The sequence below is a fragment of the Nyctereutes procyonoides genome, unplaced genomic scaffold (genome assembly GCF_905146905.1).
Source record: "Nyctereutes procyonoides isolate TBG_1078 unplaced genomic scaffold, NYPRO_anot_genome, whole genome shotgun sequence".
In the NCBI taxonomy this organism is placed as follows: Eukaryota; Metazoa; Chordata; class Mammalia; order Carnivora; family Canidae; genus Nyctereutes; species Nyctereutes procyonoides.
The window spans coordinates 37,562,925-37,583,381 of NW_026575140.1; the positions used below are offsets into that span (position 1 = coordinate 37,562,925).

At 39.2% G+C, this 20,457-nt stretch overlaps 1 protein-coding gene and 1 pseudogene across 1 annotated transcript in view; one reads left to right on the plus strand and one right to left on the minus strand.

Annotated features, from left to right (window-relative positions):
• Positions 1–20,457, minus strand: part of DAB1 (DAB adaptor protein 1) — a 1,111,289-nt gene that overhangs the window by 484,829 nt on the left and 606,003 nt on the right. The gene's annotated exons all lie outside the window — the stretch shown is intronic.
• LOC129496871 (pumilio homolog 3-like) overlaps positions 18,241–20,457 on the plus strand; it is a 144,186-nt pseudogene continuing 141,969 nt past the window's right edge.

Below are 20,457 nucleotides of genomic sequence, written 5' to 3' on the forward strand. Positions count from 1 at the left end.
CATGAGGGTAAGTCCTGGTCATATTCTCTGCATGGTCCTGAAACTTAATTCAATGCCTAGCACATGGTAGCAGCTCAATAAATATTTGTTAAATCAACACATTTACACAAACAACTTATTTTCACCTGCACATCTCCACCCAACCGTCAGGATCACCTGCCCTCTCTTCCTCCACTTGGGAAAGCTATCTTTATCATCCAAAATCCAGTTTAAACATCACCTCTGTGTTTCCATTCCGCTGGGATTGGTCCCTCCTTCCTCTGTGTCTTCGTGCTCTTTGCTCCTATCTCTACTACAGCACCAGTAATAATTACAACCGCTGTTGTTTATTGAGCATCTACTCTACCCAGGTGTAGGGCCAAGTGTTTTAAAAATATTGTCTACCTCAACCCATCCAATTACCCTAGGGGATAGGAATTATGCCCTCCATTGTAGAGATGTTGAAACTGAGTCTCTGGGAACTTATGCAAATTGCCCAAGATCACAAAATAAGGAGGAACCAGAGATTCAAAACTAAGTCTGTGTAACTCTAAAGGTCACATTATTTAGCATGGAACTCTATCTTGCATCTTATTGCACTGTCATGTCCTATATCTATCTCTCCCAATCTCCCTGAGGGCAGGGAATTTTGTATAGCTCTGAACATCCCTAGGACCTAGCACTCAACTAGTCACGTAATTGGTGCTTAAGAAATACTTGTGGAAAAAGTAAATCTGTCATTCACAAGTTTATCTGAACACTTTCGGAACCCATTAATAAGTATTAACAGCCAGAAAGAAAAAGAGCAAGAGAAATAAATTGAATTGAATGGCTCTAAGAAGTAGGTGCATACTAGGCTAAGTGTGTGACATCCCAGACTTGATGTTTTTCACACCAAAGACAATACCAAGGTCACTGCCAAAGAAGACAGACATTATGTAATTAGAGAATGCAGTGCCAGCAATTACTCCAGAAGCTATTTCAAATCGAAACATGCCGGTGTTTGCTCATGTCCCTGTTTGCACAAACAAAAGGCCTACATCTTGGAAACTGTTATGGCTTTGTTTGTTTGTAACAGCTCAAGTCACTCTTCACTTGGCAGCCAGTGGCACAATGGTGCTGGAAGCATTGCCTGGACCCCCAGTTTTTGCTGTGGACTGTTGAAAGCAAATGAGAAGGGAATGAGGTGCCCGGTTTATGTCTGCAGTATAGTCACCAGACAATGGAGCCTGCGGGGTCCTGCCTCCTGGGGCATGACCCTTTCCCATGGATGGTAGAAATGGAGGCTTTCTGTGGGGACTGTCTGGGAACACTTGCAAAGACAGGACAGATCGGGGATGCATCTCCCATTTCTGTGCCAGGCTTGTGATACTTTCTCATGTGTTCCCGACAGCAAACTGGTATTTCCATTTTGCAGATGAGGAAACGAAAACTCAAAGGGATATATAACTTGTTAGGATGATCCCACCAGTGGCTGAGTTCAAATGTAAGCACTGGTTTGTCTGACTATAAACCCTATGCTCAGTTTTCCATCATGTTGTTAATTAAGCTCTCACTTTTCTCCTGCTGCATTGGGGCTTTTGCAATTCTACGACCTCCCACAGCCCCTCCCCTAAGCATTCATACTTGCTTTTATTCATTCTTGATTAGCTCTTCCTCAGAGTCTGTATGACCTGCCCATTGCTACTTTCACCGGGCATAAATGTCACTTGCTCAATGAGGGTCTTTCCCAGGCCCCACTGTCACTCCCTATTTTCTTTCTTCCTTGGTGTTTCTCCAACTTAGGACATGCAACCTAACAGAGATCTGAATTTGGTTTTGTTGTTGCTACTGTTGCTTATTGCCTTTTCCCCCAAATGAGAAGGTAAACTCCATGGTATCAGTGAATTTATCTCTTTGTTCTCTGATGTACATCTAGAGCCAAAAATAGTGTCTGGCAAATAGCTGGTGTTCAATAAAGAGGCACTGAATAAAGGGGTGATTTTAACTTGCAAACACTTTAAACATAAGCAGACTGAGTACATTCACAAGGAAGCTAATGCATCTGGGGAGAAAAGTTATTGAAACAAACAAACAAACAAAAAGGTCATATCCAAGAACTGGCAGTAATGGATAGTATAGAGAAGGGGTATGGTAGGGCCAGACGGTCAGGACTCACATGGCAGCCCTATTCCCATTGGTTCTGCCACCAATGGATGAAGAGCCTTGCCTCCTTGTGCTCCAGTTTTTCATTTGTAAGATAGGTATGCTGACAGTATCTCTCACAAAGGGTTATTTTAAGGCTTGACAAACTATTATATATAAGGTATTTGGAACAGGTCCTGGCACATTGTAAGTGACATAGGATTATTTGCTTTTATTGTCATTAGCTAGTTAACTATCACCTCCCTTGCAGTACAATACTGTAAAATTTTTCCATGAAAGGATGTAAGCCAAGGTAGATCTCTCTTTAGGCACCTAGATACCCACTCAACCATGCTGAGATTATTCTGAGAAGAAAAAAGAAAAACACAAAACAAAATAAAGCAAAACACAACCAAAACAGAACCAAAAACGTGGTTTTCTTATCAGTCCTGTGTTCAAAATCAAGCCCAGTAGTAATATGTTCAGACTTTTAGGCATTGATTATAAGAGGCAATTTAGACTTCCCCTGAGATATTAAAAGTTGGAAATTATAGGACAATGGTCCTGGAATAATGTGGCTTATTTATGAAGGGAGATGAGCTTTAGTAGCTTATCCCCATCATGACTACCTCCTTCATTTCCTCAGAACCGAGGATAGAATTGGTGTCCAAACCTCAGTGCAACATATACATGAAGCGAAGTGTTGGTACCAGCTGGATCCTAAAGGTCAATAATTATCCTCCTCTTGAAGGCAAATGCTAGATGACAAACGAAATTGCTACTGGGGAATTACTGACCTATGGGCTATAGTGCCTGATACATACGAATAGAGTTACCTTTTACCTTTCATTTTTGAAATGAAAATTCATTCCTTTGCTCTTCAACAAATATTTCCAGATCATATTCGTTGTGCCAGGTCCTGAACTAAGTACTGGGGATGCAGAGCTTATGAGAAGGATGAGGTCTCTGTCCCCAAGACCACTGACAGCCTAACAGGTTTCACACTGACTGAAATGATGGGCTGAGGTTTTTTTATGCTAGATTTTCTCCCAGGAATGTAATTCTCTCCCTCTTTCCTTCTACCTCTACCTTGTAACTGTTTATTCATCTACCCATTGAAGATTTGCTGAAAATGACTTGTCAGATGCTAGAGATGAACTTAGAAGACACAAATTATTTCACTGATAGGGAGTCTGTCTTGCTCCACAAGAACATGAAATGGGGATGGAACACCTGGGTGGCTCAGTCGGTTACGCAGTTAAGTATCTGACTCTTAATTTCAGCTCAGGTCATGATCTCAGGGTCGTGAGATCAAGTCCCACATCAGGCTCTGTGCTCATTGTGGAGTCTGCTTGACTCTCTCCCTGCCCCTGCTCGCTCGCTCTCTGTCAAATAAATAAATAAAATCTTAAAAAAAGAAAAAGAATATGAGTTGGGGAGAATGCACACAAACAAATAAATGCATTCAAGTGCTACATTCTACATAGGTGTGGGGCTTTGGAGTGGGGCACACAGAAGAGAACTCTTTTAAGTGAAGGGGAGTCTTCAGGAAAACACTGGAGACAGAATACTAGGGTCAGTGAGGAAAACTTCCATGGCATTAATGAGGTTACCCCAGAAGATCAAGTCTGGACTCTTAGGTGTTAATATGTACATCGTATGATGTTCAGTAAAGGAGAGGAAAAAAGATTATGCCGGTGACATTACGAGACATAGCGCAAGAGACTTTCTTGAATCTCCAGACTCACAAGCACAGAAATGCATATTTACACCCTGCAAGTTAAATGCCTTTCGACTTTCTTAAAAAACTTGATCTCTCACTAGTTGGTCCTTTAATCACTAATGACAGCTACTGCTTATACATTGACAAATAGAGAACAATAAAGCCATATTACTCTGATCTTGTCATCTGCTTGCTCAAAAACTTCTAACAGCTGCCAATCTTCTACAGAATGAAGTTCAAACTCCTCACTATAATTCTCCACGTCCCTCAAGAAGGCCCCAGCCTTCTCTTCACTTTCTCCCCCACTGCTCCTTTCATGTAGCTCATAAAGCACCACATTGGACAATTGGGGAGTCTATAAATGCTAACTTCTTTTTTCCGTTCATTGGATCCTTGTTCACAGAGTAGTTTTATCAGAATGCTTTTCTCATCACCTTGCCCTGTTGCCATGCTACCCCCCCAGTCAAAATCCATTTCAAATGCTACTCATTGATTCATCCATCCACTCAGGATTTTTATTTTATTTTTAATAATTTTTTTTAAAGATTTCATTTATTTATTCATGAGACACAGAGAGACGGGGGGGGGGGGGGGCAGAGACACAGGCAGAGGGAGAAGCAGGCTCCATGCAGGGAACCTGACGTGGGACTCGATCCCAGGACCCCAGGATCACGCCGTGGGCTGAAGGCAGGCACTAAACCGCTGAGCCTCCCAGGGATCCCCCACTCAGGAATTATTGATTGAGAACCCCACTAAGTGTCAGTCCTGGCTAATAGCAAGATGAATGAGAAATGTTTTTATGTTTAAGGAATTTGCAGCCTTAGTCAAATGTGGAGGGAGCAATTTGATGAACTATTTCTCTGATTTCTCTAGGTGATCAAAATAAATCTTTATTTGCCAAGTGCCTAGCAGAGCTGGGGTGGGGGGGAGGGTAAGTGTTGGGTAGGGGTCAGACATACAGTAGGTGCCAGATACTTAAACTTGCTTGTTTGCTTAGTTACTGCGTTGTTTATTTGCATCTCTATTATGGCACTTCACGGTTTTGCATTCATAAACCATTGTTGTTGCTCTTGTTTTTTTTGCTGCACACCCATTTCCTCTACCAGAGAGCAAAGGTCTTGGTTTAACTGTTTCTGTGTGCTTCCGTTCATAGTGCCTCCCGCACAGGACAGATCCTAAATGTTTGCTGAATGTAAGTGAATTAAAACAAGGAGAAGAAAAGGCAAAAGGTGGAGGAAAGAAGAGCTTTGAGGCCAAAGTTGTCCATTAATTTCAGTTTAAGTGTTTTTGACTCTACTGTTTCCTCCAGGTTACTAAAGCATATTTATCTGAGCAAATAAGCTTCCATATTTACATTTCTTTGAACCCTAATTTGACATGCAAATAAGCCACTAACTAGAGCTGGGCTTCAATCAGCTGTGTTTAAACAGAAATCCCCATAGCTATTCTTGGAAAGAAGCTAGCATTAGCCAGAGCAGGCAACAATGGCAGCCACTGCTGCGAAGGGCACCCATCCTCCATGTTCTCTGAAGTTCCCTATGCACCCGGTCCAGAGGCTCTTTCCCTGAGATTAGACTCTGAGGGCTGAAAGCATTCTAAAGTCCTTAAAAGCCACCTGGTCCAGCTCTCCCAGGCCCTCAGCTGACATCCCCTCTGCTAGTGGCATTCAGCTTCCCTCGGCACACCACCAGGGACAGGATGCTCATTATCTGGTAAAGGTGCTCTCACTCTCCACAAAGCCTTTCTCATTTTGAGCACAAGAAATTTGACTCCTTGTAACTTCATTGCTGCTGGAGCCAAACAGAAGGAGATTGCTTTCCTCCATAAAACAGCACTTCAGACATCCGAATACAGCAATCGGAATCTTTTTTGCTTAGCTTCATAGTACGCATTCTCATCCTCCTCATTGTCTTTACCCTGCAGTGATTCTCAACCATCTCATATCATTCTTTCTTTCGCTTGAATCTGCCGAGCTCACTTTTCCTTGGATGGCTTTTGCATGCCACTCCCTTCTGAACGATTAACTTTTGACCTTATCATTCAGATCTCAACTCAAAGCCCCCTTCTTCAGAGATGCCTCATCTCACAATCCCATCTGAAAGAGAACCACTCTCATGCTACCCCCCCCCACATATGCCAGACATTCTTCACCACATTAACCTATATTTAAAAGCCAGAACTCACAGGTATCTGAAACTGACTAGTGCCATAGAGTCTGATTCCAGTTTTTATGTTTGATCACTGACAGCTTATAAAGTTCACCTCTCCCTCTTCTGCTCCACATCTGGCCAAGCTGATAAGAAAGCCTTCAGCATTGGCGAGAGGTTCGAACCACATAAGCTTCCACTTGTGTATAAGAATCCTCTTGCCATCCCTACCCCCTAGCCACCATAGAATCTCCAAACCAGTTTCATTTCCTGACTTTCTCAAGCCATTTCAGACTAGTTTGGGAAGTCTGTCCTCGTCTTCCCAGAGAGTCTATTATGTGAGTAATAAATCTTTTCATCTTATTGGTGTATGCACATCATCGGCTTCAGTAAGAAGCAGCTTTGGGGTGGGAGTCCATTCCATTTCTAAAGACTGGCTACAACATCTGGCTTATTAATTTGTTAGTTGTTCATCTCCTTAGTATCTTTCACACTGGAATGGAAGCTCTGTTTTTCTACTATCTCTGTGGGACACAGAAAGGTGCCTATCTGAAGTTAGGGCTCAAATAAAGAAATGATTCTGAAGGTTTTATAATAGTTTTAAGAGCCCCAAATAATGACTCCCATTGCAATTACTTGTAGTACCAGCATGCTCAGAGCCAGGCACTGTTCTTAGTGCTTTATTTGTATTGACTCCTTTACTCCTCACAGCAGTCCTACACATATTTACCGCCATTGTACAGATGAAGCTGAGGTACAGGGAAATTAAGTCATTTACTCAAAATCATATGACAAGCGACAGAGTTAGAATTGGCATGCAGGGAATGAGGCCCCAGACATGCTTCAAAGCACCTTACTGGTCTGTCTGCGACTACAGCTCTGCTGTTGCCATGTGGAGTCCCTGCCATGTCCCAGGACATGTAATTATCTTGTAAGATCCTCCCAAAGGCTTGGAGTTGAGTATCCTAACCTCTATTTGTGGATGAGGAAACTATAGCTCAAAGGGTTGGAAGACTCTCCCAGACATGGCAGGTTGGCCCATGATTCCCCGGTTACTCCACATCAAAGAGCACAGAGGGCTTTGAGGGCATGAAATTAGAAGCAAAGAACAGACACCTGTGCTGAGAAAAAGGTTAGCTAGAGGCTTGTTTGATAACTAATAGCAAGGATTTGGGGGAAATTGCTTGAGTCCTATCTCCTACTGCACATTAAATCAAAAAGAAGGATCCTTATAATTAACACTTAGCTGTTCAAAGGAACATAATTTCCCAGCACTTCTATTGATCTGAGGGATTTTTTTTTAACTTAAAAATGTAACTTTTTCTTGTAAAAGTAATACATGCTCACTGTGGAAAACTGAGAAAATAGAGAAAATTATGAGAAGATTATGAATGATTCATATTCCCATCATCCAATTATAACTACTTATTGCAGATGAGTTTTCTTTTTAAAGATGTAAAGTTGGAAAGGTCAATTTTTAAAGACATGACAGGGCTTTTGGTTAAATTTTGACTTTGCTTCTAATCAGCTGTGTGTTTTTGAGAAGTTATTTTATCTCTTTGAATCTTGGTTTCTTTGCAGGAAACACCTACGTTAATTCACCCGTCAGGATGATTTCTGAGAGTTCAAAAAGCAAGCATATATGGAAACAGCATGGTAAGCGGAGCATAGTATGGCCCCAGTGAGTGTTAATTTTCCTTTTTTTCCTCATTCCTTTATGACTCTAAGCCCCACAGTGCTTTCAATGGGTGAAGACAATGGATATTTTCTTTCTCTTGTTCTAAACATGTCACTAATAATCTATTTGTTTCTATTCTGATACAGTTTCTGAACTGGTAGAGAATAAATTAATTTCCTTGACCTGAAGGTTAAGATGTTTATTCTGTAAGTTTATATCAATGCTAGTTATTCTAGAAAGATCTGAAGGTATTTTTAAAATCTGTTGTTCTTAAGTTTTATTACAATATTAGAAAAAATTAGCTAAAATGAAATGAAAATCAGTTTTTAAATTCTTTTTTAGAGGGGGTGGGGCAGAGGGAGAGAGAGAGAGAGAATCTTAAGCAGGTTCCATGCCATTTGTGAAGCCCCATCTCCCACAACCCTGAGATCACGACCTAAGCTGTAATTGGGTGTTGGATGCTTAATGGACTGAGCTACCCAGGCACTCACAAAATCAATTTTTAGAGTTACTCTCACATAGGAAAGAATAATCAGAATAAGGATATTATTTGGAAAGTGTATTAGATATTGTTATACTGCATCAGTTGAAAGCAGGCTGCATATTCCCTTGATGAACATAGTTTTTACTTTTTATTGTTCACATATATTGAGGAAATAAGTTCGAAGTAACTATAGCTCCTCTTATTACTGGCCCACAATCAAAAGGGAAGAGCAAAATAATAATTATGGCAAATTTTGGTATTGAATGCTAGGGTAGAGAGTGATACTCAGAAAAAGATGCCTACACAGATTGGATATTCAAGAAAAACTCCCTAAACAGGCCCTTGAACTATATGCATTAAGAATTACCTAGTAGAAAAGAAAGGGGCGAAGGACATTCAGGCAGAAAAGATATGAGGAAGATATATGGCTGTGAAATGTAATGCTGCTTTCCGGAAGCTAGAAGAAATCACAATCATTGGTGAGATGGGAATGAATACTGGTAGTTGACACATATTGAGTATTACCTATAAGCTATACATTGTTCTAAACAAGAAATGATTATAGTGACACTCAGAGACCCAAGAACCAAGAGTAGAGGTAGGACTCAGAAAGGAACTAGATCCAGAGAATTAAGACTCTCATTAGGAATGTCTTTCCCTTCATCTCTCCGGACAAGCTTTCTTTGCTTTCCAGATCCAAAAAGTACACAGCATGGCTACCACAGCCCCCTGAGTTTTGAAGGTTCTCAAAATGTCTAGGGAGTGGATTAATTGACCCAGCTTGAACCAGTCAGCAGGGGAACAAGGTCAGACCAGGGGAATAAAGTCCATTTTAGGAAAAACACAGATCTGCCTGCAACCATGCTGTTGGGAGTATTGACAGAGAACCAGTTCCACAGAAGAAGGTGACAGACAATCCCACTGGCCTCATCTATGCAGGCAATTGGTTATAGATCTGGAGAGGCAGGCAGGCAGGCAGGCATCTAATCATGAAGGTTTTTTGTTTTGTTTTGGTTTGGTTTTTGTCTGCTAAGCTAAACCATATTCATCTCATGCTGAAAGTTATGAGCAGACTTTGAAGGATTTGGAGTATGGGAATGACATGAGGGTCAAATCTTCATTTTAGAAAATCACTCTGGTTGAGGTTTTCAGGTAAACCTAATGAACCAAATATGGGTGCATTTATCTCCATTGTTTCCCAGATACAAGCTCAAAATGACAACCACAATATATATAAAGAAACAAATACACACAAAAAGAATAAGAGAGGAAGAAGTAGCTGATACAGGGCATATCATCAAATCTGGGGAAGACGGGTTAGAAATGAACTAATAGGGGATGCCTGGGTCACTCAGTGGTTGAGCATTTACCTTCGAATCAGGATGTGATCCTGGATTTCCAGGATCGAGTCCTACATCGGGCTCCTACATGGAGCCTGCTTCTCCCTCTACCTATGTCTCTGCCTCTCTCTGTGTCTTTCATGAATAAATAAATAAAATCTTTTTTTTTAAAAAAGAAAGAAATGAACTAACAGGACAAAAGTAAACACTGAATGCCTACAGCAGAGGTATCAAGATGAGGACAGGCTATTTGCCCCATACCTTCCAAGAAAGGCTGGTGTTTGGAGGCCTTGAGTCCCAAGAAAGACAGGATGAGGCCCCAAGCTGAAAAATGGTTTGGCTAAGACCATTTTTTTTTTTTGGTATACAGAACATTTAGAGACCAGAGCCTGCTCTTCCCTACCCTGTGTAGTCAGGTGACTTCTACTCTGTCACCCTTATAGGACATAAAGGTCTATTTGGCAAAGCAGTATAGGGAAAATGATCTTCAACCCAAGTCTATACAGAGTCAAGTCAACAGTGAAATATAAAGGTAGAATAAAGACATTTCCAACTATCCAATGACTCAGAAATTTGACTTTCTGTAAACACAGTCTTATAAAGACACAGGAGTATGAGCTTCTCCAAAATGAGGACAGTAAACCAAAAACATAGGAATATATAGCATCAAGAAAATGGAAAATTCAGCACAGAAGAGCAGTAATTGAGAATTCCAGAACAACATCCATGCATCATGTATCATAATTAATTGGTCCATATTGGAGCAGGAGACTGGAGGTTTACAGGCATGATCTCAAAGCAACTGAAGGTAAGTTTGGAACAGTATGTAATTACTTGGAAAAAATTATTGGTAAGTACTTGAGAGATCAGTCAAGGCATTTGAAAAAAAGATAGTTACATAAATAAAGAAATAGTAGCAAATGAGAAAAACAGAGGTGATGGTAACTGTAGGAAAAACAAAAACTTATAAGAGAAAGGAAATATAACCATGATACACAAATTGGTTGTAAGGTAAACAATAGTTGCAACATAGTCATAATAATGTAAAACTATTTATATAACTCAAAATTGAGAAAGAAACTTATTGAGAGGGTAGGAGAGAAAAAGGAAGGATGGTAATGGAAAAAAACTACATCTTCAATACCAAAACAAGATGTAAATGGATTATTTCAAAAATGTCAAACTGAGAAAAAAATAGTATAAGGATATTTTGGCACATGAAAATATATACCAGAAATAAAAAAGCTTAAAGTAAAAATGTGTTGCATTGTAGGAATAAATCTTGGTAGGAGAAAGGATAGAAAGGGAAGAGACTTCTATATTCCATTAAAAGCTATTTTGTATATCTGATATTTTTAAACCATGATTGTGGAAATATATTGATTTAAAATGTTCAAATAACATTTTTTGAAAAGAGATAATCACTCTAGCCTTACCTAATGTAGGTAGGGACTGTTTATATCTAAAAAACTCAGAAAGGGGGCAAAAGACATGAACAGAAATCTCACAGAGGAAGACATAGACATGGCCAACAAGCACATGAGAAAATGCTCTGCATCACTTGCCATCAGGGAAATACAAACCAAAACCACAATGAGATACCACCTCACACCAGTGAGAATGGGGAACATTAACAAGGCAGGAAACCACAAATGTTGGAGAGGATGCGGAGAAAAGGGAACCCTCTTACACTGTTGGTGGGAATGTGAACTGGTGCAGCCACTCTGGAAAACCATGTGGAGGTTCCTCAAAGAGTTAAAAATATACCTGCCCTACGACCCAGCAATTGCATTGTTGGGGATTTACCCCAAAGATACGGATGCAATGAAATGCCAGGACACCTGCACCCCGACGTTTATAGCAGCAATGTCCACAATAGCTAAACTGTGGAAGGAGCCTCGGTGTCCATTGAAAGATGAATGGATAAAGAAGATGTGGTCTACGTATACAATGGAATATTACTCAGCCACTAGAAACGACAAATACCCACCATTAGCTTAGAACTGGAGGGTATTATGCTGAGTGAAATAAGTCAATCGGAGAAGGACAAACATTATATGGTCTCATTCATTTGGAGAATATAAAAAACAGTGAAAGGGAATAAAGGGGAAAGGAGAAAAAATGAGTGGGAAACATCAGAGAGGGAGACAGAACATGAGAGACTCCTAACTCTGGGAAACGAACTAGGGGTGGTGGAAAGGGAGGTGGGCGGGGCGTGGGGGTGACTGGGTGATGGGCACTGAGGGGGGCACTTGATGGGATGAGCACTGGGTGTTATTCTATATGTTGGCAAATTGAACACCAATAAAAAATAAGTTTATAAAAAAATAAATGGTATCGTTCCATGTGAAAAAAAAAAAACTCAGAAAGGCCACCTAGGAAATTTGTTTGCTTTGTAATATTTTGGAAAATGTACAAAATCAAAGACTGGAATATTTGAGAGGGCTAAAGGATGCTGTATGATTGGATTCCAGCAGAAAATCATATTTTGAGCTCTCTAGAATCTAACCAATAAAGTCTGTGGTTCTTCAAAATTATTTTCATTTAACTTTGCACCAAACTAAGCATCAAGCTTGTACCAGGAGAACCTGGGGAAACTTCCAAAGCACCATAAATGTGAGGGAAGTCCAAATAGGTAGAAACTCTGTTCCTGAAGTGATTAATTTATTGATCAGAAAATGTTTGCTGATCACCTACTATATTAGAAATAGTGGTAAATAGGAAAGATAAACTTCCTGCCTTCACAAAACTTGACTTCTCATTTCTGTGAGAGAGAATAGGATAGAAAAAGTCACTAGCTGAAACATTTTCCAAGTTTGATTTTTTTTCAAAAGGCAGACCATTGGTGCAAGAAGCTCAGTGAATCTCAAGTAGAGTAAATACAAAGAAAACTATACCTAGTCACATCTTACCTAAATTCTTGGAAACCAGATAAAGAGAAAATCTTAAAAACAGTGGATAGGGGAAAAAAAGAATAAAACAGGTTACATACAAGGGAAATATAGAATTAACAGCAGATCTCTCAGGGAAACATGGGAGATCACAATGGAACATTTTAAACCACTTCATGACAAAAAAACACTTGTCATCCTAAAATTCTACATTCAGTAAAAACATTTTTCAAAAAAAGCAAAATAAATAAATTTTAAGATAAATATAAGCAGAGATTTTTTTTCTTTTCCACCAGAATCGCACTATGAGAAATGTTAAAGGAAGTACTACAGGGCTAAAGGGAACTGCTACTAGATAGATAACATGTAAAATTATGCACACACCTACTTCTTTAGAGGATTGCTGACGTCTTAAATAAAAAATAATGATAGCATATTGTAGGGTATGTAACATATGTAGAAGTAAAATGTATAATGCTAGAACACAAAGTAGAATGGGGGGAGGAAGGAATAGAATCACAGGGGACCCTTAAATAGTATAGGAGTTAGAGGCACAATGACCAACATTGCTGAAAATCTGCATACAACTTTTGAGTCCTCAAAAACTTAACTACTAAAAGCCTACCATTGACCAGAAGCCTTACAAATAATATAAACAGTCAATTAATACATATTTTATACATTATATGTGTTATAGTCTATGTTTTTAAAATTAAGCTAAAGAAAAGAATGTTATTAAGAAAATTGCAAGATAGAGAAAATGTATTTACAGTATTATACTGTACTTATCAAAAAAGTCTGCATATAAGTAGATGACTGCAGTTCACATCTATGTTGTTCAGGGGTCTACCATACACAGTTGTAAGATATTATTCACAAAGTAATATCATTTACATAAGATACTATTATTTGAAAATAGAATGTGATAAAACACAGTGCATAGGTAATTTCTACAGAAACTATAAAAGTTAATTCAAAAATTAATTATACCCAAAGCCAATAGAAGAGATAAAATGAAATACTAGAAGAGTACTGGGCCAACCCAAAGGAATTAAGTCTAGGAGAAACAGAGGAACACATAGAACAATTGAAAACAAACACCAAAATGATGGATTCAAATCCAACTCTACCATAATTATATTAAATGTAACTAGACTAACCACCATTAAAAAAAAAAAACCCAAAGATTGTCTAACTGGATAATGATGCAAGATCTAAATGTATGTCATTTACCAAAAACATGTACCTTACATATCATAACACAGACAAATATAAAGGGAAAGAATGAAAAAAGATAAACAATGCAATCACTAAACATAAAAAACTCAGTGTGACTACATTAACATATGATATAGTAGACTTCAAGATAAACAGTATTAACAGAGATAGAGATAATATGAGATATTATTATATCTCATAATAATAATAGAAAATGTTCAATTTATCAGGAAGATATACTGATCTTATATACACATGTGCTTAATAGTAAACCCAGATAGATTGACTCTGGGGGTTTATCCTGCTCTCCTGTAAGAACCAACTACCCAATAAAGAATCATAAGCCACATTTGTGGTTCTAAGCCTCACTCTTTCTTGTTGTTTGTTCACTGAGAGGTAAAAATATTTCCATAGATCAATGTTTGGTCATCTCTAGCTCCATTTTTCCATGTGTCTATCTGAGAAACAGAAAGACACTCCTATCTACTCATTCTATATACCCTCATTAAGTGCCTTTTGGACAAATGAGTGTATAGAGCTTCTATTTTATGTCATGCCCTATGTCAAATGCTAGAAAAGCAGTAAGTACTTAACACAGCCCCTTATCATTAAATCATTCATAGACTAGTAGAGAATCCAGAATAAATCTAAGATATTATACCCTTCTGAGATATATACAATAATGGGATATATCCCATTTTGGTGCAAATCTATAGGAAAGCAATGCTAAATTGAGTCCCACAAAGCTAACAGTATTACTGCTAAAATTTGCTTTCAAAGAAAATCACTGTGCAACATTCAGCATGCCAGTCTTGCTGGGTCTCAGCTTTCTTCCACTACTAAATGAAGAGACTGGTAAACTGTGTCCCTTTTTTCCTACCCTCCCTATGTTGTGATATGTAAATTGTGACATATAGAAGATCATTTCCCTCTAGTCTCCATGCTGTGTGTCATCATGTTGGGCATGTGAACCAATATGGATTTTATGGACAGAACGTATGCCATCTGCACGTTTAGGGGAAAGGATTTGTGGAAATTTAGCTTATGATGGAACCCAGTAGAATCCTGCAGTCTTTAATACACGACAGAATGTAATGGAAAGAAATTTAATAGGATATTTGTGGAGTTAATTTCGTCTGAAGCAGTCCACACATGACTAGAGGGGGAGGCAGAAATATTACTTGTAGAAACAGTAGTTGTATTGTGAAGAGCATGAGAAAGATATATATTTTTATTTCTTCATTCAACCTCTCTATTTCTATCCAATGAATGACTTTCTTGGCAAACAATGACATACAGAATGTTCATTAAGAGAGAGCCTGGCAGCTTGTGCTTGAATTCTTTTCAAATGTTTAGTGTGCTGTAATCCAATTAAATAATTCAAGGAAGGCATTAAAAAGCACTAACAAGTGCCACAGAGAGTGCCTTGGTGACAGGAAAGAGCATAGGAAGGGACCTGGGGCCAGGTTCAATCCTTGAATCCCATTGTGTCTTGGCAACCAGAGAACCTCTTCTTGAATTGTATCACTGCATGCCCAACACCATTAAAGCAGTCAGCCAATACAGTCAAATCAAACCCCCAAAACCTAGTAAGTCAGATGATGGGAGACTTTTTTAGTCAAAGGAAGTTCATCAACTGGCAAACCAAGTATCAGAACCAGGAAGAATCTGTTCTATGCCAAAAGAAGTTCTATGCGAGAAGGAGAAAAGGAGGCTATGAGCAGGGAAACAAGAAGGTGGAAATACAAAAGTACAGACCAACATGGGAGCTGAAGGGGCCTGGTGTGAACAAATTGAAGGGGAAATGCAATGGGTGTTAAGTGGAGTGGAGGGTCAGGGTGGCCAACAAGTAGAATGATGGTCAGTGATGGATGGAAAAAGTAGGATGATGGCCAGTGATGCATGGGTAAATGCTTAACAACGGGCTCTATGAGAAAAAATGAAGCCCTGATTTGTAGCATTTGCTTATTTCTGTGGTGTAAATACTCCCATCATGGCTGATTCCATTCTAGTAACATGATATCACTAAATGTGGAGTTGGGAAGGGATATCGTGGCACTATTATACAGTATTCCCAACCGATGCATACAATAGAGGTGAATAACCTCAAGTGCATCGACATTAGTAAAATGGAGGAAAATAACAAGGAAATGATTCATTCAAAAGTTAGTTACCTTTGTTCTTAATGTAATTTACTTAAATGTAGCAGCAAATATACAGATATATATAATATATAGCAAATATATTTTATATATATAATATATATTATATATATAATATAATATAATATAATATAATATAATATAATATGATTATATATTATGGCAAATATATATTTATATATATATTTGGAATATTGGAATATTTGGAATATTGTCAGACCTAACAATTCCTAATAATTGAAGAGTTGGGCTCTTATAAGCCATCTAGGTTTAACTGGGTCTTGGTGAGGGTCCATGTAACGTGTTCCGTAAACAGTTAGGTGTGTTTTCTGGACTTGGGATGGGGTAAGGACTGGTCAGGGGGCAATGATAAGGGCATAGGAATGGAGATTCTTAAAGGGGCAGAATCATTCTTCTGCAGTCTTACTACAAAACACAACTTCTCTAATAAAAGGCTGGTAGGAGAGTGGAAAAGTATTCTGGACACTAAGTGTCATCCTTTCAGATTCCAACTCCAGTAGGTTGGATTATATGTCTTTTTTCTTTTAGGTCATTTTATATACCTTGGTCTGGCATTTTCCACACTGTTGTCTATTTTGGTATATTTATCTTTCTCATTAGTCTAGAAGTCACCAAGGGCAGAGGCCTCAAGAAGGCCTATCTTTGTTCACCATATGCCTGGCCCAAAGTAGAGCACTCACAGATAATTTTTGAGTGAATGAATTACTACAATTTTCTTCTATCTAGCTCGTGGTCTGCTTCAGGAAGGGGTTTTCTATTTATGTCATCATGTTGGCTGTGTTCGGTAGGTCAGAGGGGAAGCAGGATGGCTTTTGGAGTCCAACAGTTCTGTTCTTCCTGACTTTGGCACTCGGGCAACTCATGTAACTTCCCTGGGCATCATTTTCACAGAGGAATAAAAATGTCATCTTCGTGAAGCTGAGAAGGAAAACTGAGATAATGTATATGCTACCTAGTAAGAAAATAACAACAACAGCAATAGCAGTACACATTATTGAATGTTTACTGTGCACTACTCATTGCTGTTATCACTGTCTCTGTGTTAATTCATTTAATCCTCATAACGACACCTTCAGGTAATATCTGCCATTATCCCCATTTGACAGATAAGGAAACTGAGACCCTAAGATGTCCAGTAACTTGCCAAAAATTTATACACAGTTTATACGGGACAGAACTGAGGCTTTAGTTGCCAGCCAGCCTGACTGGCTCCAGAGATCAAATTTTCTTTTATGATATCAAAATGTTTTAATCTCAGGCAATAGGGAATACTCCCAGGGCCCATAATAGAATGACACATATTGCCCTACTGCCTCCCCTCTTGACATGTTTATGTCTCACCATTGTGGTGCCTCCATCCTCTATCTGATCTGTAGTCCCCTTGCCCAGATCATATTTCAGAAGTCAGATTTCCTCCCTGCACTGAAACCTCAACATTCACTGTGCTTTCCACTTAGGATCTGTGGATTCTTATAATAACCAATTCTTAAATTACACCTGGCATAATATTTTCTTAAGGAAAGCATAGGTTTTAGTTATTAGCTATTGCTTTCCAAAGAAGAGTTTTTTTTGTTTGACTTAAATATTTGCAGTAAAATAATGATAAAAGAGAATGATGGTAAATGATTGACACCAGGTATTGAAAACAAATAGAAAATTCAGAATATGTAAAAAAAATATGTATACTAATAGATAAAACCACAAGGGTCACACAATTGCTATGATTGAGCTTCAAAATATATATCTCTCTACATTTACCTACTTACATATCTACCTACCTACCTACCTACCTACCTATCTACCTACCTATCTTTCAGCTTCCTGGCAGCCAAAGTGAAAAAGAATGCATGGACTACAACAACAACAACAAAAACTACCAGTTCAGAAGGGGAAATAATAGAATCTGAGTAGATCCTCTGGTGAGTGGGATTTTATATATGGGATGGAACAAGGACAGAAGAAATAGGCACTGTCTTCAACGATAGTGCTAGATCAAAAGCATTGATTCTAATGCTTCACATGACCCTTTGAGAAACACCAAAGGATGTGAGGAATACCAACATATAATCAGAGAAGCCAATTCTGTTGTAAATATCAAGGACGCTGGCCAGTCCATCTTTGCTTCAAAGTAGAAACAAAAAAAAAAATGCCTTAGTCTTTATTTCCTTTTCTCCTGGGTAACTCTCCTTTGTTACTTCACTCCTGTTGATATATTATTTTGAGATGGAGAAGAGGACCTAATGCTCTCTTTGTCCTCATGGTTGAACCATTCGTTCTGCAATAATGCCCTGATTTGGATAATACAATCATCCAGAAGTGCTCTGAAATGAAATTATAGGACTGGGCTGGATTGGAGTTTCTCAGAAGAAGTGGGTCTGTACTGAAAATTACTTACTGCCCTTTGCAAAGGTGGCAGTTAAATAACTCAACAAGAGGTCCCTCAGAGAAAATCAATACACACCAAATTGCAAAAATGTGGATGCAATTTGTGGGGAAAGTGGATTTGATGGGAGTCTGCGTTGGCTGCCAGCATGGAGTCATTCTCAAGGTGGAGGAAAGCATGTTACAGTACTCCATTCCAAATGCTGAGCTGGTCTGCTCCTTGCCCTTCAGACTCCATCTCCCCGGTGCCTCAGAAAACCTGACCTGTCAGCTCAACCCCACTCCAGGCTATGGGACCAATTGTGCCTTGAGGTACAAGCCTGACATGGCTTCAGCCATATTTGACCATGGGCATCAAAAGCCTTGGCTTGTCATGGAGAGCTCACCCTGTGTGCCAGTCCAGGTAGTGGGACTTTTCCTTGTGCTTCCCCTTTCCTGGGGTCTTTGTTCTAAGAATGGGAATCCTGTTGTGTTCCTCATTTCCAGAGTCTCTGGCTTGGTAACCTGCCTACCAGTCTCTAGGAAAAGGCTCTGTTTGCCCTTGCTGTTCTCCTAATGCCATCTGTTAAAGGAAGTAGACTTTGAAAAATGCAAATGGGATACCTTGACTCCTTTCCTAAAACTTCCGATAGGCTCCTTTTTGGATTTGGAGAATACATTGATCTGTTAGGCTTTGTGTGAGCCAGGTCCTCTCTGTGCTCCAAACTGACATAAACACTCTCTGTTTATACAGTCTTTTCAATTTCTCCAGTAATCTAAGACCCTGTCACAGGGATTTGCATCACCTGTATTCTCTGCCTGGAAAGCTGTTCCCACGCTAATGCCCAGCTAGCTTCTTTAAGTCCTTCAGCTGAAGGACACCTGCTAAGCAAAACCTTTCCTGCCACTCTTTCTAATGTAGCACTCCTCCCCCGTTATTTCTCTCATTGCATTAACTTCCCAACTTCAAGCTATAGTAACAATATTTATTTATTTGTGTCATGTTTACTGTCTGAATCCTCTAATATAAATGACATGAGGACATATCTACTTTATTTACAGCTATATTCCAAGTGACTAGCATTGTATTGAGGTCACTTGAAAAACAAATATTTGTAAATTGAATGAATGAATCATGAACCAATGAATGATCTAGACCCCTGGTGCTACCTACATGGTTGCCTCAAGTTATCATTGAAAAACCTCTTATCTTAATGAGGTTCTACTATCAGATATTGCTGGACATTCTTGATGATGATGTTTTACCATAATGCTACTCGTTGTCTACATAGTGTTTTTTCAAGCTTTGTGGGGTATGATAGAGCCCTTCTACTAATTTTAAATGAAATCTCGTGATGAAATCTAAAAGAGAAAACTGATGAAAATAAGTCTGCTTTACTTGACTTAGGAGTGAGAAGATTCAAGCTTAGCCTGGTACCCCTTAGATACTTCTGAAAAATGTGGAGCCCTCCATAGCATGGCGACCTGTGGTCAAGTTGTTGCTTCAATAGCTCTTGGTCTGCCTTCTAGACTGACTTCCCTTTGTAAACAACTGGGTCTTATCCACCTTTGATCACCAAGCACCAAGTCCACTCAAGACTGTGGGCTTAATTCAATCTCTCCTGCCCATCCCAGCACTGCAATTTTAATCGTCCCATATCTTGTTACATCACAGAACACATCACCAAGACCCTGGACTGGAACAGTTGGTCTCTGAACTTGATGTGAGCCAGTGACAAATCCCTCAACCAATACATAACAAACTTTGTTAGTCTACTAGTGCCAAGAAAGCAGGGCAGATTTCTGTAAAGGGATTCTAACAGATGGGGTAATTTGAATCCATTTTATTATTGTCTTAAAAATGTATCTAATGCACCCCCAGTGAGGCTTCGAAAGACCCTGACAAAAATCTGAAGTTGAAATTAAACCAAAAAGGCATATGCTTACCAGATTTCCAGTGTCAGTAAAGTCTTCCCTAATTACTGCTCTGTTTCCCAACAAAAAGAAGCCCACATAGTCACCCTGCCCTGAGGCATGTCTCAATAAACCAATAAACCTAATACCAAATCCTGGAGTCCCTAGAGCTCTGATCTCCCAAAAAATAATAACAACACTAGTAACAACAACAACAACAACGATAATGATGATGTGAATTTGAAGCCCTTTACATTTATTTTTAATGCCTGGTGGTACGTTCAAGAAACAGAAAACCCACACCACCAGAACGCATGAGCAGAACCACTGACTACAGTTGAAGAGACCCAAGGGTCTTAGGTGTCCTACATGGCCTCCTCTTCCAGGGTAGAGCCCTGCCTCCCTCCCTAGCCTC